Raw genomic sequence first — 17487 nt, forward strand, 5'->3', positions numbered from 1 at the left:
CAGACTGAAGACCCAAGAGTACACAGGCCCACACAGGCAATCCAACACTGGGGTGATTCAGGACAAATCTGTGAATATGACTGAAGATCTGTACAAACAATCCCACTTTCCATCACGTCTGACATAGAAGCACAGGAAAAGGGCAGAAACATACTTGTTCTAAGTGCAAACAGAAAAATTTAAACTATGTGAGTGTCTGAGCTTCCTGTTGTTCAGAGGTGAGGGAGAGGATACTCAATTTCTCATCTTCACTTAAAGAGACTACCAGCAGGATGTGACCAAAGGCAGGAAAAAAAATATAGAATTAGTTTAGAGCTGGGTGATATAAGATTTTTTCATATCACGATATGCTTTTTTCATTTCAGGCGATAACGATATATATATCACGATATAAGCCAAATAACTATATATGTAAGATTTAAATGTGATGTTGCTCACAAATAAAATGTGAAATAATCAGCAGCTTGTTTTGATTTAAATATTCATTTTCCATAATAAGTTCAACAGGGCAGATGTACTTAAAAATGAGGCTTCAGTTTTATGGTAAAATGGTAAATGGCCTGCATTTGTATAGCGCTTTACTCAGTCCCTAAGGACCCCAAAGCACTTTACACTACATTCAGTCATTCACCCATTCACACACACATTCACACACTGGCAATGGCAAGCTACGTTGTAGCCACAGCTGCCCTGGGGCGCACTGACAGAGGCGAGGCTGCCGGACACTGGCGCCACCGGGCCCTCTGACCACCACCAGTTTTATGCAAAATAAAGGCAAATATTACAATCTACACAAAAAGGCAGCCGCTAAAGCGTTTAAGTTTCAAAATAGAACAAACAAAACAGACTACTAAATTGTCAGTTCCACTTAGAAACAAAATATTAATTCTAAAAATAAATCTTAGTTTATTTTACAGAAAAAGAGACAAAATTGACCAACTTACATAATATTGCTTTGGAAGCGCTGTCTGAGAGAAATGTTTATGTCCAGGGAGTTGGTAACGAGGATCCATTACCTTAATTAGCTGCTTGAATCCTTCATTTTCGACCGTGTTTATTGGTAGCATGTCTTTAGCAAGACAGTAAGCTATGGCATTCGTTATGTTGCTATGGCTCTTACCTTTTTTTGTCATATGGTAAGACGCTGGCGAAAAGCCGACTCAATTGACTGTTGCTGCTTCACAGGGATTCCCTGGTTGTTTTCGATGCGACGAGTTAGCGCTTTCAGTCAGAGATTGAGCGTGCTCCAGTGGGTGGCACTGCTTCAGGTGATAAAAAAGGTTTGTTGTATTTCCAGACTTTGTGGGAACATGCTTTCAGCACAATTTACAGTGCGGCGTTACGCTGTTTTTGTCAGACTTCAAATAGCGAAATACCTCCACACTATGGAACTTCTCTGGCCTTTCCTTTTGACAATCTCTCCGACATTGGAACCGTCATCTGTGTTCCTTCGGTATTCTGGTCACCAAAACCTGGCACGGCGGCTGGCTGCTTCTCAAACAAATACACACGTGCGCCTTGGCACTTGAGCTGTACGTAACAAGTGACGTGACGCTGCGGCTGTGATTGGTTCGGCTCTGCGCTACTTAATTTTTATTGGCTATTGGTTTTTTTTATAAGACAGGAAGAGAGAGATGAGGTCTATCGCAATAGTTTCATTTTTCTATCGAGAAAAAGTTATTTCGCAATACATATCGTTATCGTTTTATCGCCCAGCTCTAAATTAGTTGATCATAAAATCATCATTTTACTTCTCAGCAAGTCCTCCATGTGACCAGATTCATCTCCCATATTTTCCTTTTCCCTGGAAAGCAACACAGCACACCCCTGTTAACTGTAAACTGACTGTACACTTCCAGGTGATGTATGAACAAACAGCTGTTAAAGAAAAATATTAACTGGGTAGTAGCAGTTCACATTCTGACACAGTGGTTGGCCAAAGCTGCAAAGTGCATTCCATGTGATGATTAATGTCGGGTCACTAAGCGCTCACACACAGCCCTGTCTGACTGTGTAAAAATGTGGGAGGACATAAGCCATGAGGAATCTCTCACCTACTTTCAACACCCCTCACCCTTTTCTTCTAAACACACAACATCCCTCTACCACCAGCATCTCTAACTTTCTTTCTGCCAAAAAACAAACAAACATTTTCTAGGATCATTGATGTTTTTCAAGTCAATCTGAGGATTACTTTCTTGATTAATTGATTGATTAATTCATTGTGTGATGTCTGAAATGTAAACATGAAATGAATGTGAACTGAAGTAAAAAATGACAGAGACAGCGAGAAACTTTGTGCTGCCACTGTGAAGACAAAACTAAGCTTCAGCGCAAAGGCAATCGGGGACTATCCGTCTACCTGCAGGGAGTGTATGCCATCGATGGAGGCAGTGTACAAAGTATGTGGTACAACCAGTCTGTGGGCTACTCCTGTTTATGCTGCCATTGGATTGTCAACTAGCTGTGGAGAAGAGTGATGTTATAACATTACAAAGAGTGTTAAAAACAATCAAAAGTGTCTGCTGCAGCCACTGTGTACATTTTTTCAAGCTGTATTGTTATGATTATTATTATTATTATTTTTTTTTTTTTTTTTTTTTTTAATTTTTTAATATATTTTTAATCTTTAATAGGGTTTTTGTGCTTCTCCCATTCCTGGTGAAGTTGCATAGTCATCCACGACCAGTGCAGTTGGGATTTTAGAGGACTGCATGGCAGCACGTTTGCAATGAGTACAAACCTCTTTCTGTACACTGTCTTTGTGGAAACCCATATGCAAACAAAATTTTGGGGATTATAAATCACACATTAAGGAAAGGTTCAAAGAGGATTCGAAGCACATCACAAAACTACAGCTACATTCCAAAACCAAAATAATTAAGTCAATTAACCTGTTCTCATAAAAAACAACTCAAAAATGAAAATGAAAGTTGATTAATTACCAATCCCTAAGTGGGGCCATGCATAATGCTGATTAGTATTTTTCTTAAATTTCCTTAAACAATTGTCATTAAAAAACATTTACATTATTTTTTGCCAATCAACTAATCTATCAATCAAATGTGACATACTGATTATAAACCAAAGCACTAACAAAGTAAGTCTAAATTATTGGTAGTCTAAATACAGCTGATATTTTGAACTGCGTCTTGAAAGAACAAGCACTTTCAGTATTACAACTGGCAATTTCAGATTGGATATTTTCTTTTTTCATTAATCTGCTTTGATAACTTCCTTTGTTAAAACAAACCCACCTGTAATACCCAACATTCACATTCACTGTTTTTAAAGCCACTTCAAAAAACCAAGCACCTAGCCATGCAATTTGAAAGAACAGATCATTATAATGAGCTCACTAACTTTGAGTGGTGTACTATAACAGGATGCCACTGTTTCAACAACTCAGTTTGTGAAAATTCTTCCCACCTAGATATTCCATGATCGACTGTGAGTGGTTTTATTGCGAAGTGGAAGCGTTAAGGAACAACAGCAACTCAGCCGTGACGTGGCAGACCATCTAAACCTTCTCAACATCAGCACAAAAACATGTGCCAGAAGCTTTATGGCACGGGTTTCCAGGATGAGTACCTCATCTTGGTAAAATGTGAAGGCAGCCCCAGTACTTTTATACCTCGAGTCCATGTAGTTTCTCAGTCATCCAGGTCATGATAGTAAGAGCTAGGAAAGAAAGTGACTGGACTTCTTTAAGTTTTGTAAAGACATTTTCCCATCTCAGTTCTGAACTGAAGAAGCATCTTGCATTAGAGGTAAAATGTCTTCATGTTGAGTCACTTTCCTTCCAAGCTACTTAGACTTTTATCTCTTTTATATCCTAATATACTGGTCAGCTACATATCTTTTTTTTTTTTCCATAGAAAAAAAGGAGAAGCTTTTTTTTCTCCCATGAATTTCAGTTAGAGAAATTCCAACAAGGACGTTAAAGCCAAGCTAACATTTTCAAGGTTGAATCAAACTTAAGAGCAGAAGTGATTGCTCAAGATCCAGGCCAGGGAAGGAGCTAAAGTCAGAGAACCTAGCTGGAGCCCAAAATAGGACAGAGCCATTGAGACTCACCCAACCCAATTTATCACAGTGCACACAAGTTGGCTGAGAGCAGAGGACGAAAGAGAGAAATATCACACAGAATCATCCCTTCACCCGCCTCTTGGTTGCAGTACAAACAAAAGTCAAAAAGCAGGAGGGAGGGAGGAAAGGAAAGCGAAGCACTGTGGTCAAAACTAGAACACGAGTTGCTGCAACAGCAAACGATATGGAGAAACTTAAAAGCATTAAAGTACAGTAACGAGGCCTTTGATTAATATTCCATGAGTATAAAATAAACAAATCTTTGAATTAGTCATGGGCTGTCTTGGGAAAATAGCTAATCAGGACTTGGACAGGAATGAGGAATGCATTTCTGCTTTCCAAGATTATAAAGTGTGCATATGCACAGACACGCACCACCTCAGCTCGGCGTGGTGAAGGAACTGACTTGATTGCACCCTGTTCCTAACTCTGTTTGCTCTTTTAGCTCCTCTCTTCTACCCATCCTCCTCCAGGCTCTTGTTCTCAATCAGCCCTCATCTCATCCCATCCCTCGCGCTCTCCCTCTCTCTGTGTTGCAGTGTGATGTCACCATCAGGGAGCTAATGTTGCATATCCTTAGGGCGCCGCATCCCTGCTTCTTTCTGATTCACACACACAGCACAAATGAAATCTGAAAACGAAAGCTGACACACATGTGCACAGCCTCTATGGAGTCAATCCTCCAACTGTGTCTCTCATCTGTCCTGTCAGCCTGTGAAGCTGTGTGAGAAGCGAGTGCATTTTATCAAATCTAGCACTGAATCTGAATCCTTTGAAATAGTTCATCAAATCTTATTAGGTTTAGCCATCAACAGTTGGAAGTAATTGAAGGCAAAAAGAACTACAAACCAACTAAAAAGCCATGATCTTTAGTGGATGACAAGAATAATCAAAAACATTTTTTTTTTTACACTGTCTGAAAAGATGCATCCAGTTAATAGCTGCAGTCCAATTAGGCTAAAAACTGAAGCGCCAATTCCACAACTATTAGGATTGAAAGAATATAAACTGAGGGTTGCAAAAAACTATTATGTTCATTATTGATTTTCAAGATTAGTCCATAATTTTTTTGCCAATGCAGTGTAAAGAGGACTTCTTTAAAATGGCTTTTTTAATGCAGTCAGTACTACATAAGACGGGGGGTGGGGGGGAACCCAGCAGAAATCATAACTGATAACTGGTGACACCAACTGCAAGCATTTACCAAAGAGCAGCCAAACTTTCTGCTGGAGCAAATACAGTGTCAATCCAAGCAATTTCCCAAAGGGAATCTTAACTCAACATGGAACAGGCTACAAGAGTCTGAGAGAGTAGTACTTCTGAAGTCTGTCAGAAGAAAAAAAAAAAATGTTTACATTACCCTTTTAAGGCTTCCTGAAACCTCAAACCCCAAGATTCAAACAGGAAACACTCCCAGACTTTTTTTTCCTCTTTTTTTTGTCTGCATGCTGCCCGTGTGTGGTACACCCCACATCCAAAGGATGCAATGTTCCATGCAGCCATGCTTGTCGATTGCAGACAAATGACTAGAAAACTGAAAAACATATGTGCCTAAAGGGATTGTTTTTCATCAGTGTGTAAAACAAGCTCCAGTTTGATCAGTTTCCAGAAAGACTAGCTTTCTTGGAAATCGCTACTAATGGAAGGCTGTCCATTCTAATACTTTGAAGAACTAAGCACATCAGCTGATAAGCACCTATAGTTTTAACCTTCTAACTCCCCATAGAAAGGAAAAGAGATCAAATCTCAGCACTCAAATCTACACAAACTCTCCCGTTTTTTAGCACCAACTTCCTAAATCTTTGCGTTTTACGTTTTTATTGAGTGCTAGTAGTGTGCTTCCTAAAGGTTAGGTGGCCACAATCAATCGTTGAAAAGTAAAAATACAGCAGAGCAGGTCAGTCAAATGCCAAGAGGAACAAAACGAGGTGCAAACACCAGGGTGAAAGGACCTCTGGCTATAAAGGCATACATGCAGCTTTTGATCCACATTAGTCTTTCATGAAAGCTTTCATGACCTACAAAGCTATTCAGCTGTCTGTCTGGCCTCAATGCTGGAAAAAGAACACAAAAGGTCACATACTAAAAAAAAAAAATAATAAATGGATCTTTGGCAGTTCAATCAGTTGGAGACAATGTCTTACTTTTATAGGAAATATGGAGGATTTTGTTTATTTTGTAAGTATTTTAGGACAATTTAAATCCTATATATAGAACAAGGCCTGTTCCAGTAATAGTTAAAGCCTAATGAACGTGTAGTTGTCTATTTTTTTTTTAACACCCTCTCAAGTCGAGCTTTTCTGCCGTAAAACAAACTGATGAGCGAATGGAGTAAATGTGAAACTTTCTCATTGGCTAATGATTCGCGACTAATCCTCACTTGCGACTCTAATAATGACCATATTATCCAACTTGTTTTTTTTTATTCAGTATAAACTGAAACTAGCAACCAAGACCATAAAGACATAAGAAAAGTGTTAACTGAGGTCACATGTGAAGGGAGCTGAGGGCTTATTTCCCATAGATGTCTCTACAACCGAAAGTCTCTCTGCAACCAGAAGAGTCGCCCCCTGCTCACTATGAAAACCCCCCCCAAAAAAGACAGTTCAAGGCACTTCTCAAACCCAGAAGCTATATCCCTCTTTTACACTGTCTATGCTTCTGATTAATAAGTGGATTGGGTAACCAGTCGATCGACAGAAAATTAATTAGCAGCTAAGTTTGATTTATCATCCTCATTCAAGCAAAAACAATAAGCATCAACATGGCTCTTTGCATGCAACATTTTACAGACCAAACGATTAATCAAGAAAATAACTCTCAGCTTAATCAGTAATGAAAATACCGCTAAGGATGCCTTTACTGCCTTTGCCTTTGTAGCTGGTTGTTATATTTACACTACTTAAACTCTTTGTGGAATCTTTGCTGTGATTAATGATGCAATACAAACAGTAAGAAATATGTGTAATCTGGGTTATCATGTTTATCCAGCGAATTATCGGAAAACCTTGCAAAGCATTAATTAATGCCATGTTTTAACTTCATAATATCTGTATGGATTCCTGTGTGTGTGTACTCTTTCCTGTGTGCATTCAATAGTATATCCACTCCATCGTCTACAACAATATCCCTACTTTTTCAGCCCTAACCCTGTGGATTACATCTCGTCACACAGCCACATCCTTTAATACATACCTCAGATCGGGGATTTCCTTTGCATTTCCCTGCACTGCACTGATTTTGTTTTGCTTGTTACACTGGGCAACACTTTCACTTCTGTCCACTACCTGCTGGGTCAGCAGTTCTGCTAAAAAAAAATGCATATATATTACATCATTCTCCCACAAAAATATTTTCATGTTGCAATCACACACGCGCGCTCAGTGGACAAACCGAGAAGACCCGTTTTCGAGGACTCTTTACGTGCAACATCCCGAGTGTGCGCGTCAGCCTCGAAAGATGGGAGCAGCTGAGTTGAAGCATAGCAGAGTTTTGCAGGTCTGACTCTGGCGCAGTCCCAAATACCGGCAGTGCAGTTTTGTTATGGTGAACATGCCAAGACAAGGGAACAAGTCGCTGTTGAGATGTGAGGGTCTGCGCTACAGAAGCCGAGCAGCACAACAAGGGTGTGGTGACTACCAGAGAGGAATTTCCTCGGGACAGACGAATGTATTCTTTTGTTTTTTTTTAACATTTTTTTTTTGTTCAGGTGAAAAGGACAGACTTCTGTCACCAAATAATAATAATTACATTTTTTTTAAAGCCACACAGTTGGTATCATGTATTCGAATAATTAAGCTTTCCGAGTATTCCTGCCTAAAAGAAATAAAGAAAAAACAAAAACAAAAAAACATTTTGTTCCAGCTTACTGGCCAAACAGGTTCTCAAACAGAAAGAAGTTTTTCATAGCAATTAAAGACTGGCTCTACGGCTCCACAGTTAAAGTCCATTTAGTTAAATTGCGCAAGGAAGTATCGAGTGGGTAGATAGGCAACAACAATATCTTCCCTAGGATATGGTTGGAGAAAAACAAACAGGTGTGTCCTCCGTGTGTCCTTTTCCTTTGCCCCATTTTAAACATAATAATAATAATAATAAACGAATAATAATAACCTCAAAGACTGCTGGAAAACTTCTAAACAAGTAACAGGTTTCAACTCACCGAGGTGCTGCTGGAATCTTTAATGACTAAGGTTAGCTATCCACTCGAAGCGGTGCTGCTTAACTACTTTTCCTTTTAGTCTCAAGCGCTTTATTCACTCTAGACGGCTCTCGGAGCTCCAGGCGAATAAGCGTAAGTATAGAAGCATTTATTTCCTTACCTCTCTCTCAGAAGTGTCCTCTCAAAGTAGCGAAGAGCTCCGTGTTTCCCCTCCTGTGGTCGCCCTTTTTCCAGAGGAGCCGTAATCAGAGTGAACGGCCGAGAAGCAGCCTACAGATAACTGACTAGACCCTCCCTCTCAGGTGCATTCAAAGACCGCTCGGAGACTCAAAGTTCTTCGTTTCTTAACTGAGGTTTGGTTTCAGGTTCAGGAGTGTTTCGACTACCTGCTATTTTCTCAACAAGCTTGTTTTCGCCACTTGAAAAACAAAAGCAAACTATAACTATCATAATTATGTATAATTATCACAAATTTGTCACAAAATTGACTGTCTAACTCAAGGTTCTGAGAAAATAAGACGAATGGGAAGAGCAAATTGAAATTTTGAGTTATTAGGTAGAAACTTTGAATTAATGACTCGAAATTTTGACTTATGGGTGGCAAAACAAACAAACACACAAACAAACAAACGAACAGGAAAAGCTTCTGGTGGAAACAACTTTCTACAATGTTGTGTGTGCAAGACAGTAGAAATGCCATTTCCATTGTTTCTTCTTTTATTTAGTAGATGGTAAAGAACAGCATGAAATTCTCACTTCTGAGATTCTAAAATGTTTGCAATTTTTGCACTGGAATGAAGATGCAATATAAAATTCAAAAAATAATGTGTATATTTTTCTTATAAATTTACAAACTACACCATTTGGCAATGCAGGCAAAAGCCAAATCTTCTACAATGTGTCAATGTATACTCCATGCAACATAATACTCTGTGTGGCTGCCCCTATTTTCAAATGTGAACAAACAATGATGCAAGCTGTATTAGTGGTTCCCATCACTTTACTGTACTGCAAAAAACGAAACAAAACAAAACAAAACAAACAAAAACTCTTGCATCCCTATGGCGAAAATAAGACACTTTCGGCAGAGAGTGAGACACTGCATTCGTCTCTCAATGCACTCAATCTGAGCTTAAAAAAGTCTAACTCCACTTGAACATCGCACAGTGTCTTGGACGTTTGAGGTGCCACCGCCTGCACGCTATTGGCTGAACGGATTTAACCGTTAAATGGGCCCTCCCCTTTACGGTTAAAGAATAATGACATCATTTATATAAAGATTTTGTTTTCTTCTTTGTTTTTTATGGATATATTAAGGCTTCATTTTAATCTGCTGTCATTATTATTCTGTCCCCTCTGGTGCAGTCTAAGAAAATGGACTTTGACCCAAGTTATTTTCTCCCACAGTGCAACAGGAAATCACACAAGAGGGATTTAAGCTTTTTAACATGCCATTCCCTCAGTGAGGTCGCAAGTTCATTCACCCCAGGGTGCAGTATGCTGTGAAAACACAGCACGAGCTCCGGGGTAGGGTGAACATTTCACCTACAGTATGAGCATTATTAACCCACAACAGCCTATTATGAGCACTCACAATCATATCATAACAGTTCTTTAAAAGTCACATTAGGAAGTTTAATGGTACCCAAACAGAAATAGCTGGAAGCAAATTTCTGGTGCATTAGTGTAAAAAACAAAGACTTAGTTGTTGAAACGTTGGAACTGCAAGCCTCAACAAGATGCAGTATGTAATCTGGACAGCTCTCTGCAGTTTCCATGGTAATACCCACATACTGTAGTTTCAAATATAACGGTACACATTGGCACCTCCCCGTGCCACAGAGTACTGATGCTATTTCTGTAGGTTGTCCGGAAGGGGAGCTGCTGCTGGCTGATGTGTGATTACATGAGGAAGATGAGTATTTGAGATGGAGCCACAGTTTGTAAAAGGAAAGCTGCAAACAAATTTACATGTTTGCCTCCAGCTGTTTCTCCACAAACTGCTATTATGACCCATACTAAATGGTTCATCTTGTAGTGTAATGTCTTTTGAGATGATGGTGCTTTGGATGCAAAGCCCCCCCCTTTTTTTGAATAGGCACTCCCAAAGTCTGGTAGGATCTAAAGGAATCAAAGATTTGCGGTTTAAAAGCTTAAAGTCAAGTCATTTGACTGGTGAACTAAATTTGCTCAGATCTTTTATTTACTGTGAGTTCGTGTTGTTAATTCGCTTTGACAGGGCTAAGTTTTGACATTTAAAATACCTTTACACCCCTGCCAGACTATAAACTGCTCCATAAAACAGAAAGAAGCTTTATAGTTTGCAGTAAATCATGAGGCAGGAATAGATGGCACACATATTTCTTTGGATTAATCGTGATAACTGACCCTCCATTTAACAACTGAGAGCTAAAGTCACAACATCGACAAGCTTCAGAGGCGTGACTGAATTTTGACCTCTGCATCTAGAAGCACTTCTTCATTTTTTTTTTTTTTAATGTGACAGCAAAAACAAAAACAAAAAAGGAAAAGAAAGAAAAAAAAAAGAACTAGCAACAACTCAAATAAAACATGTCAACATTAACAATAAGGCTATAAAAACTCTGTTCTCTAAACACCGGCAGGATCTGCTGGCTGCAATAAAATAAATATTGAGTATTCGTTGTTGTTATGGACCCGAAATAATCACTGAACAGTGGTATGGATTTTAACTGGTGTTTCCAGGATTTAATGCCACTGCTGAGTCTGACTAAAATACAGAAGAAACGTAAAAACAATTACATTAAAGGACATTCACATATGAGCAATGATCCCAGAGTGTGGCAGACACTTAACAGTAATCTTAATGCCCTTTACGCTGGTATAAATCAGGCCTTCCTTTCACGCATTCAGTTGGTCCAAAATGCAGCTCCTTGCCTTCTTACCACAACCTATAAGACAAAGCATATCTCCTCTGTCCAGACATGCCTTCACTTAGAATTGATTTTAAGCTTTATTGTATGTTTTTAAATCCCTTAGAAGGTTAGTGGCATCTTATGATGCTGATCTCTTAACACCTTGTGTTCCTTTGAGGTCACTGAGATCAGCTGACCGGTTCCTCCTCCATGCTCCAAATACTGGACTTAGGAACTAGGAGGATCAAGCTTTCTGTGCCATAGCCGTTAAACTGTGGAATGAGTTACCTCCACATGTTAGGCTGGTGTGTGTGTGTGTGTGAATAAATTTGGATTGGATTGGAAAGTGAGTGAAAGAAAAGCCAAAGGACAACTTCTGCTTTTGTGTGTGTGTTCGTGAACAGTCAAGACACAATAAAACAACAAGCCTGAGCTGAGCTTCATCTGCAGTGTCCAGTATCACCAGCATACATTGTTGCTCATCCCAGCTCAGTCTGAACGACACAGAGGGGAAAATCTAACCACAGTGCTAATAGTTAGCTCATACATTGTTACTAAAGGTCATTAATTTGGCCAAAAATGGTGTCATGACACTGATAATCACACGTCTTATGTTATTACAGTTGCATCACCGTCTACTTGACCCTCTGGATCGTGAGCCAGCTTTTATAGGTTACATGCAGATTTCAGTCTTTCTTGTACCAACAAGAACTAAGTTACACAAGTCATGAACTGTTTGAATGTTAAATGAAATTATACTTTGTAATGTTGCATGAAAAAGCAAACTGTAAAATGTAAACTCATACTGAACAGTGCCGATAGTAGATTAATCAATGCTAGCACGTCACCATTATACAGTTTTATAGTCTGTGTTAAACCCGCAATAACCAACAGCTGGACCATGCTTCAAACATAACAGTGAAATATCATCAGATGAAGGTAAATCTGCTGGTGCAATATCAGCAGACATGCTGTTATTCGTTTGGATTCATTTGGAGCTATGTTAGTGTCCACCTGGTGAATGTAAATCCAGTGGCTGTTGCTTCTTGCTCTCTAGCAGCTCGTGAGGGAAACATCTGGTTGTCATAATAATTTTATGATGTTGTGAGATTTTGTTCAGTCGTAATTCACAGCGATATGCCCATAAAAATCAAAATATGACAGCAAAGATTTGAATTAAATGGAAAGGACACACGTGATTGGCAGTATAGCCTGACGATTTTGCAGAAAAACAGAAAACACTGAAGAAAAATGAGAAATAATTAAAAAAAGACAAAACATGTTTTAAACTCTTTAGAGTGCAAACGTTCGCCAAGGCAGTTCACTCTCTGAGCAGTATTTACTTTTACGTGAATAGTATGGTATTTTGCATAAGTGCAAAAGTTTATAGTACAGTAAAAATAACGCATTCTGCGGTCAACTTGAAAGAAATGTAGATGTGAAATGTAAATGAAATGTCAAATGTGATGTGATATTTGGATCCAAACTATAATGTGTTTATCCAAGTTTGGCCTTACTTGTAATAGTTCAGTAGTAACCTTATATTTAGAATCCTCATATTCCATTTCCTATATGTTCATATGTTGTCAATACAAACAGTAAGAAACATAGTTTTAATAAATAGCTCCATATGGGATTATTATCACTTTGACCTTCAAATCAGTCTATTGACCTTGAAGGAGACGTCAGAGGTCAAATGTGATGTAATTTTTAAAATCTTCAAATGATATTAGTTACATGTTGACATTACACACCACATTTGTAAGAATCATAGTTTCTAACTTATTGTCAATTTTTGACCAATAAATCACTGAGCTGACCATAAAGACCATGGTGAATGTAAACTAAATTTTAATGGATCGTTAACATGACCCCACTCTACACCCCTACACGGTTTTATCAGAATTCATTCAAAACCCTTTGAGCTCTATTGTGTTCATAGAAATAATTATAATTATACCTCAGTTGTATATGTGATCATGGCCTTACTATTAAAGTATTCAACAAGTTACTTTTGCAGATATACATATTTTTAATCATTTGTTCTGATGCCTGTATTTACACTTAGTTCACTTTTTACCTCTCTTATTTCTAAAAACCACTGAATACAGTCTGGAAGTACATTATTTTTGTGCTCTGTACATCACCAGTGCGGTATTGGCATAAACTAAATCATAAAAATTTAACACATGTAGTTTAATAAATAGCCTATTGGTTGGTTTATTTAAACTGTAATAATTCCAGTAATTTATTTATAGTTCTTATAGTGTTCTTCTGCGGCATAAAAATTGGATTAGTGTTTGTTTTCTATGCATTCCTCCAAACCTCCATACAGTAGGTAATGTATGGGGCTATTAGGGAACAACTTTACTTTATGGTTCTTTTGTTGCTGTGCTTCCACTATAGTCATCATCTAATTAAAAGCTATGAAAATCTGTAGCTATCTGTGTGCTAAGCAGATAGTGTTCACTGGGTTTTTAAGCTGCCTACACAACTGAAAATTATGAAACCAAACATTAAAGTGGAAGAGAAGATAGTCAAACACTGAGCTGAAAACTAATGCAGATTCTTTTACTACTTTTCAAATGCTCACATTATTCTCACGCTATAATTTTTCATACTTTGTTGCTATTAAAAAGAAAGCAATTAAAGATGATCTAATGATTCCAGAGTTGTTGGCTCTGTAAAATAAAATGCTAGACAGTATAACTTTCCGCAAATCATGGAGCAGTGCAGTATCCTGTGTGTGACATAAAAAATTATAGAAAGGATAAACCGCCATCAACAAAGTTGTAGATACACCAACAAAACACATAAAAATGTATGCGTGTAAGAGTTTTTTTTTTTTTTTTTAACCTTTAGAACTAACTTCTTCTCATTATATCTTTTTGTTTGTACTTGCAAGTGTCTGACTCCCATCTCTCTCTTTTATTAAAGCAATTTTAAGGGCTCAGCTTGTGTGATATTGTTTAAAATCGGTTTCAGAGGATTTTATTAGAAGTTCAATATACACTACCTCTTTTATCAATTTATCAAAGCTTAGATAATCTAGTATCGTGGTTATACAGTACCTTCACCCCAGGACACGACATTGAAAGTCAATAAAATCTCTGTGAAGCCAAAAACTTGGCATTTCTCATCTTTTTCCCACGCGGGGCAGCACGCATCAGTGAACACAGAAAACAAGGGAACAAGCTTGAGGCTGCTGTGAACTACTGAGCCACCCAACATGTCCCTGGGGAAGTTGAGAGTGGAGCTCAGCTAGACGTCCTCGCTTCACCCTTTCGGCTCTAAGGCTGCTGAAATGTGAGGACACGCTGACACCCAGTGGTGTTAGAGACGTAGCGCAACAGGCATGCATATCAGTGTGTTAGAAGATCTTGACGGAGCAGTGAGGCTCGTCGATGACAAAAGACAGACGGGAATTTCATCAGCCCTAGTTTGATGCGACTTTTTCTTATGATTTTGCTTGGCTGTCACTGATCTCATAAGACAACCACCTGACATGGTGACAGAAGAAAAAGTGAACCCATATCCTGGTCTGTGCTTATCAGAAATGCTGTGAGGGGAAAGAAAAAAATGGGGGGGAGGGTAGGGGGCACATTACAACTTGAAACAGACTGTGGCTTGTGATAGTAAACCAAAAAATATTTTCGTGATTCGCAATTCTGATCACACAAAACCAGATTTGTGAAAATGACTCTCTATTGAATTTAAACAAACATTGTTCGCAGTTTTTAAGATGAAAAACCTGATCAGAGTAATCAGAAAATATACAAGTGACAAATCAATAATAAAAGGAAATATTGGGTGCAGTACTCATATTTATGAAGACATATCCTTCTGTCCTTTATGTGCTTTATCAGACTCTCAGTGGAACAAAACACTTCATCATGAAATAACTTTATCATGCACCTATGATTTGATCCTTATTTTTTTTTATCTATATGCCATCAACAGTGAACAACCTCTGTAAAAAAAAAAAACACAAAGTGTATACAGGTCTGACCACCAGAGGGCCTTCAACTCCAACATTTCGATATTAAACTGAGCCCTTCACACACACACACACACACACACACACACACACACACACATATATATATGTTTATATATATATATATATATATGTATATATATACATATATATATGTATATATACATATATATATATAATTACATTTAACTGCACTGACAACCTGTGAACCACCACTGCCTACTGTTCCTGTTCAGTTAAGCCTTCAGAAGATAACTTTAGGATTTTTAAACTGGGCCAAATTCGACAGAAAAGAATCGTATTTCTCTGTAAGATGACATTTTTAACCACCGATCTCGTCTGCCTCCTCCTACTCCTGCTTAGAGCTGACTTTTCTTCAAAATACTGCTATTAGTAGCAGTGAATGTGGGCTCGCTGGTTCTTTCCTCTCTAAAGTGTCTTTTATCTTGGCTCCCTCTGGTGTCTTTTCCTCAGTAAGCTGGAGTCAGTTGAGTAAAAGACACTACTGGGAACCCAGAAAGAGTCGGTAAAAATTCCCCCTGCTGCCTCTCATATAAAATGCTCCCAAATTGCAACCAATGGTCTGCACAGCTTATCATTAATCATTAGCAGATCTTGTCATCAGGGGAAAATGAGGAGGTCAGAGAGAAGAGGGGTGAGCAGGTGGAAGAGCAAGAGTGAGTGGGGGGGTGGGGGCTGAGATGGATGAATGAATTCAGTGTAGCCCCACTGGCGGCGTACACAAACAGACTAGATTGTTTCAGTGGTCGTGCTTTGCACAGTGATGTCCCCGCAGAAGCACATCTGTATGAATGGGATGTTGTGTGACTATCAGGCAATTTAAAACCTGTGCTTACGTGCATCCAGGGCGGACAAACTCCTGTTTAGCAGGCCGTGTTGAGGGGGGGGGTGAAAACGATTGCCACCCTCTTGTAAGGATTTACGGGGATGAGAGAGCAGCACAACATAAAAACGAGAAATTGAGGAGACAATAGAAGTTTTATCCTATTTCACTTGGGCCAGATATCCAGCTGTGCTGCTCAAATATGTAAAGCCAAAGGGGCGCGTCCCTGCTTGTGTTTGTGTCAGACCCTCTAATCCATCTTATATACACAGGGCCACAGTGTACCAGGGTGTTAAATCCAACGATGGGTTATGGGCACAATATCTTTTAATACTTTTCAATGCAAGTGGAAGAACATTCTGGAACAATAATACATATATATATATCTATATGCATCTGCAGAAAACTTTTCTCTTCAACCTCCAAATTGAGCCCTTTCTGTCTGATCCCATCCTGATAAGAACTAAAGCTGTTTATGAGATTTAGAGGAGGAAAGAGGGAGAGTAAGGCTGTGAGAGAGAAAGACAAAAAAACAACTGAGAACTAGAGAGGATTAAAAAAGATTGAGAGAAGGAGCATGAGATATTCCTGTCCCTGAACCGGTAGTGCGAAACAACATAATCCCAGATTTTTATGGGCACTGTTTTTGCTGGAAAGCTTTTGGATTATGAGTGGCTGTTGCTTTATGTCGCCTGTATGTCATTGTGTAAACATGACCCCACGGCCCTGCTGCTCAGATGAGTGAAGCTGAGAGGCCGAATACAAGTGTAAACTAGACGAATGACAGGAGAGGGGAAGACATATTCTGAGTTTTCCTAAGGTTTTTTTTTTTTCAAAAATGAAGCCATCAGTCAGACATAATTTCTGTTTTCCACTTTACTGATCCTCTGTAGTTTTAAAAGCAACCTTTCTTCAAATGTATGTGTGTATGGGATTTCACAGGCACTGTGAGGGCCAGAATGGCTCATAAAGTTGTGACATAATCTCCACCTTGATCACTGAATATTTTAAAAAGTCATGGAAACAAGTCTCGTTGCACCATCTCTTGTTGCACTGCGAGAGCTTTCCAGCTGGTGTGCATATCATCACACATGTATGGGATAACTGACTCCCATCCACACATGGGTATCCGATAAATTAAAGGCTCATCACATTGAGTCACACCCTTTTTCTAGAGGAGCCAGGGTGCTTCCAAAAATGGTGTCGCCTAATTTCTAAACTAAAACATGTCAGTGTTTTGTGTCATCCTTATCATGGTTGATAGAGGTAAGGCAGCAATTATCCACAGTTTTATGTTAACAATGTATCAAAACATCAATCCAAAGACAATTAGGCACCTACAGAGAATTATTACATAATTGCACAGTTCTCCTACAGGGATTTAGAGTGAGTTTGAACCAGTTGTTTACTCTGATGGCTCTAATAATATTGTTTTCAGACACATCAGTTAGGTATTCTCAACAAAAAAGAGGCTAAAAAACTACTGCAACCTACTTGCCCA

General features: G+C 38.8%; 1 protein-coding gene across 3 annotated transcripts in view; it reads right to left on the reverse strand.

The window, feature by feature from the left end:
• LOC116330813 (rho-related GTP-binding protein RhoA-D) overlaps window positions 1-8563 on the reverse strand; it is a 19843-nt gene extending 11280 nt beyond the window's left edge. The window contains exons 1-2 of one of the 3 annotated variants that reach the window (XM_031753257.2): window positions 8412-8558; window positions 7285-7396 (exon numbers count right to left, since the gene is read on the reverse strand). The gene's annotated coding sequence lies outside the window, so the exon portion shown is untranslated. Of the gene's footprint in view, window positions 1-7284; window positions 7397-8411 lie in introns of all 3 variants that reach the window. The other 2 variants (XM_031753258.2, XM_031753259.2) reach the window with 2 other exon arrangements.
• Between the last annotated feature and the right edge of the window lie 8924 nt (window positions 8564-17487).

The sequence above is a fragment of the Oreochromis aureus genome, linkage group 20, assembly GCF_013358895.1.
Source record: "Oreochromis aureus strain Israel breed Guangdong linkage group 20, ZZ_aureus, whole genome shotgun sequence".
NCBI classification, from domain to species: Eukaryota; Metazoa; Chordata; class Actinopteri; order Cichliformes; family Cichlidae; genus Oreochromis; species Oreochromis aureus.